Source organism: Astyanax mexicanus, chromosome 11 (assembly GCF_023375975.1).
Source record: "Astyanax mexicanus isolate ESR-SI-001 chromosome 11, AstMex3_surface, whole genome shotgun sequence".
Taxonomy (NCBI): Eukaryota; Metazoa; Chordata; class Actinopteri; order Characiformes; family Acestrorhamphidae; genus Astyanax; species Astyanax mexicanus.
In genome coordinates this window covers 33,897,832-33,911,253 of record NC_064418.1, presented here as the reverse complement: position 1 = coordinate 33,911,253, position 13,422 = coordinate 33,897,832, and the positions used below count along the sequence as shown (strand labels likewise).

The 13,422-nt window shown below is 37.1% G+C and overlaps 1 protein-coding gene across 13 annotated transcripts in view; it reads left to right on the top strand.

Annotated features, from left to right (window-relative positions):
- LOC103024662 (bromodomain adjacent to zinc finger domain protein 2B) overlaps positions 1-13,422 on the top strand; it is a 91,360-nt gene that overhangs the window by 10,016 nt on the left and 67,922 nt on the right. For 12 of the 13 annotated variants that reach the window (XM_022680022.2, XM_049485222.1, XM_049485221.1 and 9 more), the window contains exon 2: positions 3,579-3,627. The exons of the other annotated variant lie outside the window; for it this stretch is intronic. The gene's annotated coding sequence lies outside the window, so the exon portion shown is untranslated. The remainder of the gene's footprint in view (positions 1-3,578; positions 3,628-13,422) is intronic. 13 annotated transcript variants of the gene reach the window in all.

Here is a 13,422-nt window from a genome sequence, read left to right as displayed (position 1 = left end):
TCTCTCTCTCTCTCTCTCTCTCTCTCTCTCTCTCTCTCTCTCTCTCTCTCTCTCTCTCTCTCTCTCTCTCTCTCTCTCTCTCTCTCTCTGCGTATTCTTTTTTTTCTCTCTTTCTTCCTCTCTGTCTCTCTCTCTCTTTCTGCCCTCTCTATCTTTCTCTGCACTGTCTTTCTTTTCTCTCTCTCTCTCTCTCTGTACTGTCTCTTTTATCTCGTTCTCTCTCTGTGTGTCTCTCTTGTTTTTAGTCTGAGTGAAGTGCTCTTTGCGCAGTGCTCAGCTGTACACTCAGTCATGTATGTCAGCACATGTGGAAGGATTGAGGTTTGACGCTGTAGGATTGATGGGAAGAATTTTGCTGGAGTGTTTTTGCTGGTTTGTGTTTTCAGCTGTTGATGATTTTGTAAATGTCATTGTTTATGAAGAACATATGGAATATGTTATTTTTTTTGTCTTTTTCTATTTGTTTTTCCTCTCTCTTCCTCCTCGCCTGCTTTGCTCTCTTGCTTTTTCTCACTCTCTCTTTCATGCTATTCTTTTTTCTTACTTACACAGACTTTTCTTGGGCTGTCTCTTTTCTTATGCTTTTCTTTAACATGCTGTCTCTTTCATTCGTGCTCTTTCTTTCTCATGCTTTTTGGTATAGTTTTTCTTTCTTTCTTCTCTTGTCTTTTTCTCTTCCACTGTCTGTCTCTCTTCTCTCTCGCATGCTCACTCTTTTTCTCTTTTTCTCATGCTGTGTGTCTTTTCTCCCACACTGTCTCTTTTGCTCATACTTTTACATGCTTTTTAATTTTCTCTCACTCTTCGGTTCTCTTCTCTCTTTTTAATTTATGCTGTCTGTGTCTCTAATTTCTCTTTCTTTTCTCTTCCATTGTCTCTCAATTTTTTTTCTTGTGCTCACTGTGTCTCCTTTTTTTCCTTTGTCTCCATCAATTGCACTTTCTTGTCTTCTCTCTCTCTTTTTCTTTACTCTGACTCTTTCGCTCTCTAGTTTTTCACCATATCATTGTTATTTTTTCTCTTAAACTTTGTCTCGCTCTCTCTCTCTCTCATGCATCACTGTTATTGTCTGAGCTGTGAAGGATGAGTGTTTGGCTCCAGCTGAGAAACATCAAGCCCTCAGTGTAAAACCACAGTCAGCAGAATAAGGGAACTTTTATCTTTGCTGGTTGATGATTGTTTAAATAAAGGTACAGCATGTCTCTAGGTCTCTGTTTGGACTTGAGGGAATCTGACTGCTGCAGATTGATTCTCCCGTTTTGTATTTTTCCACCACGCTGGTAGTATAACACTTTGCATGTTCTATTCAGTCCTTGTAGCTCTTCTGTAAGAGGTTCAGGGCAGGTTCACGGAAAATAATGTACGACCCTGAGACATTAGTTACAGTTCAGGTTCCATAAACATTCCATTCACTCTCCTGCAGTCTGAAATGTGGGCTCGAAATGCTGGAAAGACACTGAAGTCTAAAGTATTCAGTTTCGGGACCAACTTGAGCTTGATGATAGATGATTTTTAATAACGGAACCTCCTCTGTTCGACTCCCTGAGTTTGTAGGAAATGTTCTGTAACTCCACCGCTGCTGCTGTTCTGTGTAAGCAGATGTGTGTTTGTTCTCCTGACAGCCTTGTCAGGTTTCATTCACTCATTTCGTTTACAATCAGTTGATCTGAAGATCTAAAGAGAGCCGTGGCAGTAGCTCTTATTGGGCTGTGCTGTAAGATGTCTATATATAATATACAATAATTAGACCATGCTTATATATCTGGTCACTTCTTGTGAATAGTATATGGAGCGTATCCTGATATAATTGTAACCACATGGTGGTCAAATACTCTGGTTAGTTAGACTGAAATCTCAATGCTGTGTGTGAGCTATTCTGTTTGTTTTTGTTTGCAAAATATATTGCACAATAACTATTTGTAAAAAACTAGTAATTTTAAGTGAATTGTATGATAATATAAAGGTACAAAAAAAATGTTTAGTCATAAGAATTGGAATAAAACATTTTCAAATATCCTAAATAAATAAAACATACATAAAGTAGACAGACCTTACTAATAAAAATCTAATGGCCAATACTGGGGTCAGCCAAAAATGATTGCGGTCCCATATGTTGTACAATATTCAATACTGTAATTGTAATGATGAGCATAGTGGGAATAAATATTCAATTTTGCTCTTTGTGCAGCCATTATTACTGGCGGTTTCACTTGTACTTCAATTGTTTTTGTTGTTCAGACAGTGTGTCTTGGAGAGATAAATGTGATTACCCTGGTATAACACGTGGCTTAGGTGCATCTCAGATCACCTCTTGAAGTGTTTTTATTTATTTATTAATTATTTTTGTTTGTTTTTTAAGTGATCCGATCTGTTCTTAATAAAATTAAATGTTTTAAATGTGTCCAAAGTGTTTTTACACCTTTTTATGTGACTGAAGCACATACAAGTAATGCTAATGAAGATGCATGAAGTGATCAGGTCTAAACCTGGTCTTATTTGTGTAGAAGTGTGTGGTGTGGTATATGTGTGTAAATAAGGTGTATTAGTTTCTCACAGCAGTGTTATAAATACACCTGTAGTGTAGGAGCAGAGCAAGGCTGATCTGTGTTTATGGAAAATAAAGGAAAGCAACTGGCGCGCAGATCACAGCAGTCCGAGGACAAGCTGCCGATGCTGCTGATAACGCTTCCCTACTGATGTGGAGAGAGGCAGGGAAGCAGACTGAATTATTCTCTCAGTAGGTTCTCGCAACTCAAAGTGCTTTTTAATCGTGGTACAGACTTGCTCTCTGTGCAACCTTTAGCATGTTTTTTGTTTTCAGCAATATATATGTATCAAATGAAAACAGATGAGGTAGAGGCAGTAGCTATTTTTTTATTCAAAATTATACAGGTAATTAAATTGAGTTATCAAAATAAACTCAATTAACATTTTTAAAAGTGTCTGTCAAATAACGTAAAGCAGCGTCATGTCGCAAAAACACATTATGAAGCTTTTTTTGCGCAGATTACTTTGTCACTTATATTAACCGAGTTTATGCAAAGTGACCACGCCAATACATTTCATCGTAGCCTACTTTATATATTTGCATTAATAATTGATGAAATTACTGTAGAAATGTTAGGGACCATAGAAGGCAAGTAGCACGATAGACACTTTTCTATCATCCCCACAATATTTATCGCCATATCACACAGCACTAGTATATGTCCTACTGCCCATCTTCCTGCCAGCCAGCCAGCCACACACACACACACACACACACACAATCACAATATGACCGCTACAGCACTTTCCACATGTTGGCAGTGTAATAAGTGTGTCGGTTGGATTTGTTCATGTGATGTGATCAGCTGATGTCCTGGGTGCGTTTTCATTCTACAGAGCTTTAATTATTTAAGATAATTTGCAGATTTATTTACCTCATATAATTAATATATTTATGTCTAAAATTAAAACAATATGTTCCAAGTGAGGAAGTCCCACAGATGAGAAAGTCATAAAAAGGTGGAAAATAAAAACCATGACACCCATATTATCTGATGGTTATGATAACAGTGTGTCTTTGTGTGTTCCAGGTGATTGAGCAGTAATGTCCCTGCACTGAAGTCAAGCTGTCGTCAGTCAGTAAGTTCACTGAGCCTGCTGTTTTCTGCTTGTTTATGTGTGTGTGTTTGTGTGTGAGATTTATTCCAACTTCTTTTAAGTACACGCTATTAAATACAATGCACTGTTTCCAGGAAACAGACGAGTGTCGTTTGAGGTTACTACATTTCTTTCAAAATAGGCAGTGCATGTTAGAGGATGCTCTGTTTGTGTCTGTCTGCACCGCAACGTAGATTCATTTCGTTTGCAGCATTTAAGTGCAAACTGATGCGTCTCTGCCATTAGCCTCAATCAAACAGTTTGTCCTGGCAATTTTCTCTGGCACCTCTGCCTTTGTTAGGCTATTTTTTTTTCTTATTTGCTTCGCTTGCGTGCTTTAAAAGGAGGGAAGACAGCTTTTAACTCTTAAATAAATTACTGTCAGCCTAAAGGTAGTAATTGGGTGGCTGCATGTGAAAGTACCTCCCTTTTACACATTGTAGTTTTCAGCTGTGCCTGCATGGCTGACTCGGTAAATGACACAGGGCTGGTCTGAGACAGAGACTGAGACAGTGGGAGGTTAAAGGGACTCTTCTGTTCCTGTTACAGAGACTGAGTGGCTTACATTTAGCCCCAGACGGTCAATCAGTCTTGTGTAGTGTAAAGCTCCTGGCAGAGGAGAAGCAAAGAATTTCTTAGAAGTGACTTTAAATTATTGATCTGAATGAATGAGATTTATCAGCATTGTTTATTTTTGTATTTTGGTAAATTAGAAGCTGGTGTGTTTGTTGTAAATTCTAAATTTCCATTTACCTTTGAGGTGAAAACAAGGTGTGTAAATATGCCATAGAATGCATTTAATGAGTATTTTAATTTAATTCTAGATGTATAAAAGATGTATAGTTTTTCAACTATTTTATTTTGCCTTAACAAATCATGTGGAGTTTTTTTTTTTTTTTAATATATAAATGATAGGCCTGTGAAAGACAAATAGCTCTGCTGTCATTGGCTGGTTTACATCTCTGTGGCAGTCCACACAGTAGCCTTGTTGCATATCATTGCCTAGACTAACATACATTAGCCTTGTAACCAAAACAAATTATTATAAGCAGTTGTTTTTTTATTTATATCAGAGAGTGTTGCTGTCTACTCTGGCCCTCTTGTTGCAATGTGTAGTTAGCCAGCCAAATAGATTGTAGCTGAATGGCTGGGTTAAATTCTAGCTTAGCATCTGCTCACTCCATTGGCTCAATATGACATTTCACTATGTGGATAGTTGCAGTGGTGCTTTCTCAGCCCAAAGTACTGTTACCTTTTAGCCATTTAGCCTTTAGCCTTGCTTTTGGCATTGTGTTACTAAACATTGTGTTTAGTAGACCTGAGCAATTATTTAATAAGTAAATGAACAGAGTAGATATACATTAGCTTTTATATTGATATATTAATAAATACAAACATACCAACAATACAGTTGCATGGTTCATAATGAATGCATGCTGTGTTTAAAATTGATACAAATGCAGATAGAAGTAGGCTGTCCACTCTTCTCTTTTGGTTTGCTTTTTTACAGCATGTGTTTCTCATTTTAATCAGTAGGAAGCAACTTGTAAATCTAGCCGTACGTGAACGTCAGATACTCTATGATACCGTGCGCTTGTTTGAGTGTGTCCAGTGTGGCCGCACCCTAACAAGTTACAGAAACTTCCTTTCTGTTCTGCTCTCTTGATTCTGCCTGTTTGTAGTTTATCACCTCAGTAAATGTGTTTACAGAGCTGATTATCTTCTGTATCCAGTCATTGTTTTGCTCCAGTAGCCTGACCTAAACAGGCTTGTTTCTGCCATTTGTTTTGCAATACTGTTTTCATTCTCAGAAAATACATGCACAGATCGATTTTAAATAGTGTGGTAATTTTCTGTTGTGTTTAAAAATAAATTCTTCCATTCAAAACGATTTAAATCATTTAAATGATTTGATATCAATTCATATAAACCCAAGATCAGTCTTTAAAATTTGTCTATTTTCCTGTGTCAGCATCACCCATCTGCAGAGCTGAAGAGCCAGCACCTCCAAGACATGCTGTAGTTTTAGAGAAACTAAACTTAGTGACTGAGTTTAGTTTCTCACTCAAAGTTACTGAAGCCTGCTAGAGTAGTTAAACAAAATTTTATAGTAGTTTTATAGTATCTCACTCTTACTTAGCAGACAAGTTAGCGTTAGCTTTTCTTTTATTTCACTGTTCCACCTTAAGTTCCACTTTAAATGCACTAGACCACCAGTTTTTAAAACATGCTGTGGTTTTATTTTTCCTCTCACTCAATGTCAATAGAGCTTAATGTCTTATTTTAAGTAAATCTATTCAGAAATATTATTTATATATTCAGAGTGAACATATTTGTCTCTGATATTTCAGTTAATAACCTTTAATTGTAACTGAAATATCAGCCTGTCTTGATGTAAATCTTAATACCAGATTCTTGCCAATACACACAGCCTGCTAAACACTGCTTTACTAAGCTCCAAAATAAAGCCATATTTCCATAGACCAGTAAATTGCCCAGATCTCTGATGAGATCTGCAATAAATATTATATTATATTTATATTTGTTTATTATTATGTGTAATAGTGTAAATTAGAATAATATATAATAAATAGAATATACATAGAATAAATAATATTTGTAAAATTAATGTATACATATGATTACCTTTATTCAGGAATAATGAATTGCTGCTTAAAGAACGTGATAAACCGCAGACATACTGGATATGTCTGGTTTTGTGCTATGTCTAGTTCCGATCCAAATCTGAAAACAGATACAGATATCTAGAGCGCTAAACCGAAACAGATACACACCTACACCCTGGAAGCTTGAACACAGACATTGGACTGGTTTTTATGTGCTTCTTCACTTATTGGTGCAACTTCAAAGGTCTCCAGCCGGGTGTGAAAGACTGCTGTGTGTGTGTGTGTGTGTGTGTGTGTGTGTGTTGAGACTGGGTTACAGATTGCTAGCATGGTGTAATGTGATGTGGTTGTAAATATTGGAGCTTTCCACTTGCTCTCAACAAGAAAGGGGAGGAGAGATGGCAGGCTGTGAAAGACAGAAAAAAAATGGTGATTGATGTGGAAATCTTGATTATTATATTTAGTATTTTTCAGTGTCTTGATTTTTTTTTCTTGAAGAAAGGTACTTTTTATCCTTTATTTTGCTATATACTTTTTCTAATTTTTAAACCATTTAAACCAAGTATATATTTTAAAGGCTCTGGCTTAAGTAGACCTGTGTGGGAATAACAAGACGGCTCAGATACTGATCAGAATGAGGCTTCATTAGGTTGCGAACACGTGAGGCTTTTAATGACAAACGCATCACACCGCCTGGATGCACGGAGAGAACAGAACACATCCTGAAGGTCAGAACCAGCAGGTGGCAACTACCAAGAGCACATTTCCGTCTGGATTGCATCAGCTTAGCTTTCTGTCAGCTTTCTTTTTCCATGGTTTATTTTCCCCCTTATACTTACACTGTGTCTCCTCTTTTCTGTTTTACACACACACACACACACACACACCTACACCTTTCTCCACCTATGTTTCAGGTTTCTCTATCCATCATCCTCTGTGTGAATGTGCTCACGTTAGTTGTGGGTTGTCTCTGCTGATTAATTGATATGGAAGGAAATCTATCTTCAGGCTTCTACTGGAAGCAGTTAAAGGAAGACCTTCCTCACACCCTCTTCTCTCTTCTCTCTTTCCTCAGTGATGTCATTTTTAGCAGGCATGGTGTAGATAGTGGTAGATTCTCTCTTTAACACACTGAACACCACCACACTACATCTGGTATAAAGTGGCACTTTGGGGTTACTGGGATATCTGTGTAAAGGGGAGTAGAGAGGGTTGTATTGTTAGTACAGTGGCACAGTGACGCACGTGCACACACACAAGCTGATCCATTTGTGACACCTTCTTTCTTAGTCTTATTCTTTACTGCTTCACATTCACATTTCACAAAGATTTTTGTAAATTATAACTGTCACAGTATATCACGTTTTTTTATTTTTACGATTCATTCTTTTATCCTCAATTACACATTGCTCTTTAATGATTGTCACAAGTGGTTGCTAGGTGGTAGCTATGGTATTATATTTCACTGCTCTGGTGTTACTTGTTAATCCTAAGGTGGTTCCCAGGTGGTTGTCGTGGTGTTCCTAAGTGGTTGCTAGTTATTTGCTATGGTATCAATCACAGGTGGTTGCTAGGGTGGTACTAAGTTGATACTAGATGACACACATTGGAGGCAAGATTCTAAAGTTTCACTTGAGCAATTTGTACTGAATATCACTCACATAATATTGGTAGTAATGATTTTTATGTGTATTCCAATGAAAGCAGAATTTACAGTAGTGGAGATGATCGGTTATAAAGCTTAAAGGCTGGTCAGGCTGCAGATTTTCATTCCAATCAAACTGAAGCCCACCTGAACCACTTGTGTAATCAGTTGGTTTCGGTCTTCAAACAACTGATTGGTGATATGAGGAGCTCCAGCTTGGTTGGATGAAAACCTGGAGGCACAGTGGCCCTTTGCTGGTGAGCTGTATAACCCCAGATTGGAAGTTCCTGTATTGTCTTTTTTGTGAGTGTGGAAGAGTGGGGTTTAGTGTTGTAAAGCAGGTGGTGAAGGGGAGGAGGGTGGGCTATTTTGATGTTATCTCGTTTGAGGTCTTTTGTGGCAACCACTGTCTGTTGCAAAGCTTGCAGGTGGATTAGAGGAAGGTGGGTAGGCTTTATACTGCTCACACCATCTTATTCAAATGAACGAGTATGTTTTTTATTTTTTTATTTTAATTTTTTTTTATTTTAGGGATTGTACATTATTAGACATTATTTTTAAATACTGTATAAAATATAAACAGCTATTTAGATTGGTTTGACCCAAGCTTCCTCTCCTAATTTTAGTCTTTTTACAGAGCCTTGTAATGAGTATTTGCTTTATTTAGCATTGCTGCCTAGTTTAAAAGGTGGATAACTTTTGTTATTTATTCTGAAATATGGATTAAATCTAATAATTTATTTCATTTCCTTTTTACTCCCTTTTTCTGCATCTCACTACAAAAATACTTTTTGTTTTCTTCCTAAAAATGCAGGGATGTACCAGCATTTAAGTCTTTTATATAAAAGATTTGATTATGGTTAATCACAGTGTATTGTTGTGATTAATGCAGTTATATTTGAATATTTGATTGACACCACTAATAGAAATATAATTCCTTTTTTACATTATTGCAATACGTTTGTTTTTATTTATTAAAAGCTTCAATCTTAAAAAGAAAATTGTGATTCAATTTAGTGTGATTAAATCATCTAACATTGCTATTCTAATCCATTTTTTTTATTGACGGGCAACGCTAATTTAGATTAATATTGTCTTTTGCTCCTCTCTCTTTCTTTCCATTACAGCTCTGACTACATTGCGCCTTCAGGCCTACTGCTCCAGTGAACCTGAGCCCTTTTAGGCAGCCTCTAGTGATCCTATGGCTCACGTTACTTGTCTCTATGCTCAGTGTACACAGAGAGTCTGGAGGACGGTGTTGTGTAGCTGCTGTTGTTGTTTAGGATGAAGAAGCGCAGTTAACCTAGTTTACGTACATTGGACACTCTGAAAGCATGTGTTTACTGGAAGGCTGCACAAGGCCCCGCTAAATTTGCCCACTGTGTGATGGAACATGCGGAGTGTGTAAACTGAGGCTCTGAGACGCAGTAGGGACTTTCCTTACCCCAGGAGTCCTCTCCTCTGGCTAATCTCATTAGTTTGGTGCAGGTCCTTTTTTAAGACTGTTCCGTGTTGGTTAGAAGCAGGGCTGAAGGTATGACGACCGGCCTCGGGGCACTAATTACCGGCCGGGTGATGAAAGCCAGCTCAGGCCAGCTGTGCATCCTCCCGCTAATTTATACCTGATAAACTACAGCTAATCAGGCCTCCTGCTCAGTAAAGGGCTGATGTAGGTGCTGGATCAGACATAGAGCAGAGATGTTTTAACAGGAATGGTGATTATGTATGGAAGACAGAATTAAGTTGGACAGTTGAAGGGGGCTATGTACATTTTTAAGGACGTCAAGTTCACATTCTGTGGTTAAAACACGAATAGTAGCCTTTATTGTTATGTTATATGCGGAATGTTTGTATTTTCATTTCATTGTTTAAATCTGAAAGATACAACTGGTGTATTTTTGATGACTAAGATTAATGCTGGGGTTCTTATTAAATTATTATAACATGTACATTACTGTAAAAACGTCAGTTTTTGTCCATTTTCTGCCTGATATTTTAGGCCTAATTCTTGAGGATCTCGTTTGATTTGACATGTTACTGCAAATCCTTATTGTAATTGTTATAGAAATTATATTAAAAAAATTACAAATATAATAATAAATAAGAATCATAAAATTGACTCTTTCTGAACTAAAATCAGTATTTTCCTGAATACAAATCAAACATTTCATCTCCTCCGAACCTTAGGTTTTGTTATAGTTGGCTAGTTTTCACATCTAATTTCAAACCTGCAGAATTTTGTGTTGATTCCTGTTACTGATCTGAAATTATTAAGTGATGTAGAGCGTAAATAGGCAGCTTTTCAAAAAAACAAAAAAAACAAACCTGTAAGAGATTTCAAAGCCCTCAAAGTTTTCAGAATGTAAATAAGTTGTTTTACTGCAGAGAAAAAGGGTTTTGTATCATCTACACTTGTAGCCTGTATACAGGGATCTTTAAGAGACTCCTGAATACAGAGCTCTTCAAAGAGCACTTACTCTCCTAACACCTCTAACACACTAACTACTTCTAACCCCATTTCCTTCTTCCCCTCCTTCACTTCTATATCCCTTTATTTCCCTTCGACCTCCTTTAAGCCCTATCTAAAAATGGGTTATCTAAATTCCTATTACTTTTGTACTTCATTATTGTAAGTCGCTTTGGACAAAAGCGTCTGCCAAATGAAATGTAATGTAATGTAATGGAAAGGCCTGTAAAGGGGTTTACTGCGTTTTTATTGAGAACAACCAGTTAAACACTGGACAGTTTATATTTGTAGATTAGATGATCAGTTTGCATAAGAAATGGTAAAGTTAATGAAAAATGAGAAGAAAAACAGCCCACAACTGTAAGAAAAAAAATGTAATCAGTAAAATCACTTTAGGAGGTGGCATTTGAGCTAGTGTAAATACATCCATCTCTTCAAGAAAACCCCTGAAAACCCCTTTCAGAACAAATGAAACATCAGTAATAGTTCTTGCACATTTAAGGGATTTTACATATTCCTTCCCACAAAGCATCTAATATCAGCCAGACTAACCGTAGAATCATTTCATTAGCAAATGTAAATGCATGCCGCTAAAACCTTATCAGGATGAAAATCCAGATACTAGACACATGAAGTGTAAACAGGATCTTTTTCAGAAGAGAAACCAAATAACCAAAAATATCTAGTTGTACGGTTAAAAAAAAAAAAGAAGCTTCCGGTGTTCTTAGGACAAGGCTGTCATTTAGTGTGTAACAGAGTCCTGTGACTGTAATAGGCACCACTCCAGAGTCCAGATCTAACATAATTTTTTTTTTTTTCTTTTCCATATGGATTTTCCATATGTCTTGTGCACAGTAATGTAAGTGCTTACTCATAGATTATACATTGTTTTATATTTTATTGTAAATAAAAAGCACATTTTCTGTTAATTTTAGTTACAGCATGGTGTGATGGAGTTGGCTACAGGCAGCTTGTGTAGAGCGATAAAGACAGCTCAGAGACATTTTTTTTTTCCTCTATGTGCAGATGGTGAGAAGGGAAATTGAATTTTCTTTCGTATCGTTGGGTTGTTATGGCCAGCTGCCTGCCTCCTCCCTTAATAAAGCCATTGATTGCTCGGGACGGGACAGAAGGAGCCTCTCCCCTCTGCCGTGACTCTGGCCTCCGAGCCCCCCGAAACACTCGGTGATCACGTCATGCACGCGGAGTGAAATGTTTTAAACACACAGGCCGTCATTCTTCACCAGATTACAGACAGCGCTCTGCTTTGTCTCTGAATTGCCGTCACCTGCACGCTACGTTTCATCTCCTGCCTCGCCCGGCCCTCTCGAGTGAATTTACTCCTCGAGCTGGTGGGCAAATTTAGCTACCTTAGTACAGCACATCCGGAATGGCCCCAATAATATCAGAGCTGATAAAAATGCCGCCCTTTCAAGGAGCAGCATAAATGCCACTTAGCTGTAAGAGAGAGAGACGGAGCGAGACACAGACAGGAGGAGAGAGACGGAATATATCTCTGCCGTCAGCTCTTCCTTGCAGTGATAGAGGTGACACCAAGGTGAAGGCAGACTTGCGGAATGGTTGGAAATCATTGATATTCTGACTTGCAGGCTGCAAATGGCTCAGTGGCAGATGGAGTCTTTGTCAGGGAAGAAAAATGGCAGCCAGGGAGCACGGCTGCTGTTTTTTCCCCCACCAGCCCCCATGCTGACGGCCTGTGACCTTCCCCTGCTCGCGCCGATTCTGCCCGCGCCCTTTGATCAATTACTCCGCATGCTTTGTTCACAAGGAATGTGCAAAAGGATCAGAATTCCTTTTTCTCTCCTTAGAGAACGGATGCTTGTGTAAAGACAGAGGAGCAGGAATCCCAAACGGCGATGAAAGTCAGACGGCTAAGGAAAATTATTATTGTTTTTATTTAATTAAATCTAAGAAATGTTTTTAAAAGTTATTTTTGTGGAATTATATATTAAGAAATTTTGTATCCTCCCTGTAATAATTAGTTAAGGAATATTTCTATATTTTTAGTATATAATTTTAACTAAAAAAATTAAATAAGGAGTGGAAAATTTACAATTATATAAAAGAGAAAAGAATTTCCTATTTGTATGACTAAACAACAACAACAAATACATAAAGCCTCATATTTTTGCATTAGTAGCCATTTAATATTGGAAATATTAGTAATAATCAAAACTACTTAAAAATACTGTGCGAAACAGTGCTCAGGGTTTGAGAGAATTTGAGAATAAATAATGGTCAAAAATAGTACTGAGTTCAGGAAGATGCAGCAGAGAAGTAGGGCTAAAATTAACTATATAAAATATTACATAGATTTGCAATATTCAACATTTTCCTATTTCAGAAACAGAGACTGTGTTGTGTGAAATGGTGTTGGCTACACCCTTTTAAAAAGGTTTCTTTGAGCATTCTTTAGTCACTGTCCGACTAAAACCTTATATCTCCTTACATGTCCTTTTTATGTGATTTTGTGTTTTTTACTTTTAAATTGTAGGCGAATCGAATCTGAAAGTTGTTCTTTCTGTATTGTTAAAATTTGATAAAAGGGCCAATATAATATTACAGGTAATTATATAGTAATGGCCCTAAACAGAACAATGGCATCTTTTTAAAAGAAGCATTGGTCCCACTCTACAGTGAGTAACATTGGTTACACACTAATAATCCATGTAGTAACAGTGTAACTACTGGTGAAAGATGTATTGGTACAGATTTATTACAGTTGTTTAGGTTATGTAATTGCACATGTCAAAATCAGTTTTGACTTGTGTGTAACAGGGCCAATGTAATTGCATACGTTGTGTATACATTTATACTTCTCCCCAACAGCTCTTTTCTGATATGTAATTATTTTTTAATACTAAATATCATTATTCAGATTTTATTACAGGAAGTTGGTTAAAATATTCTGCTGTGTCTAACTGACATGGATACACACGTAATTACATGAGCTGTACAACTGTAATTAATCTGTAACAATGCATACCAGTATTTACACTGTGATTAGATTATTTGAT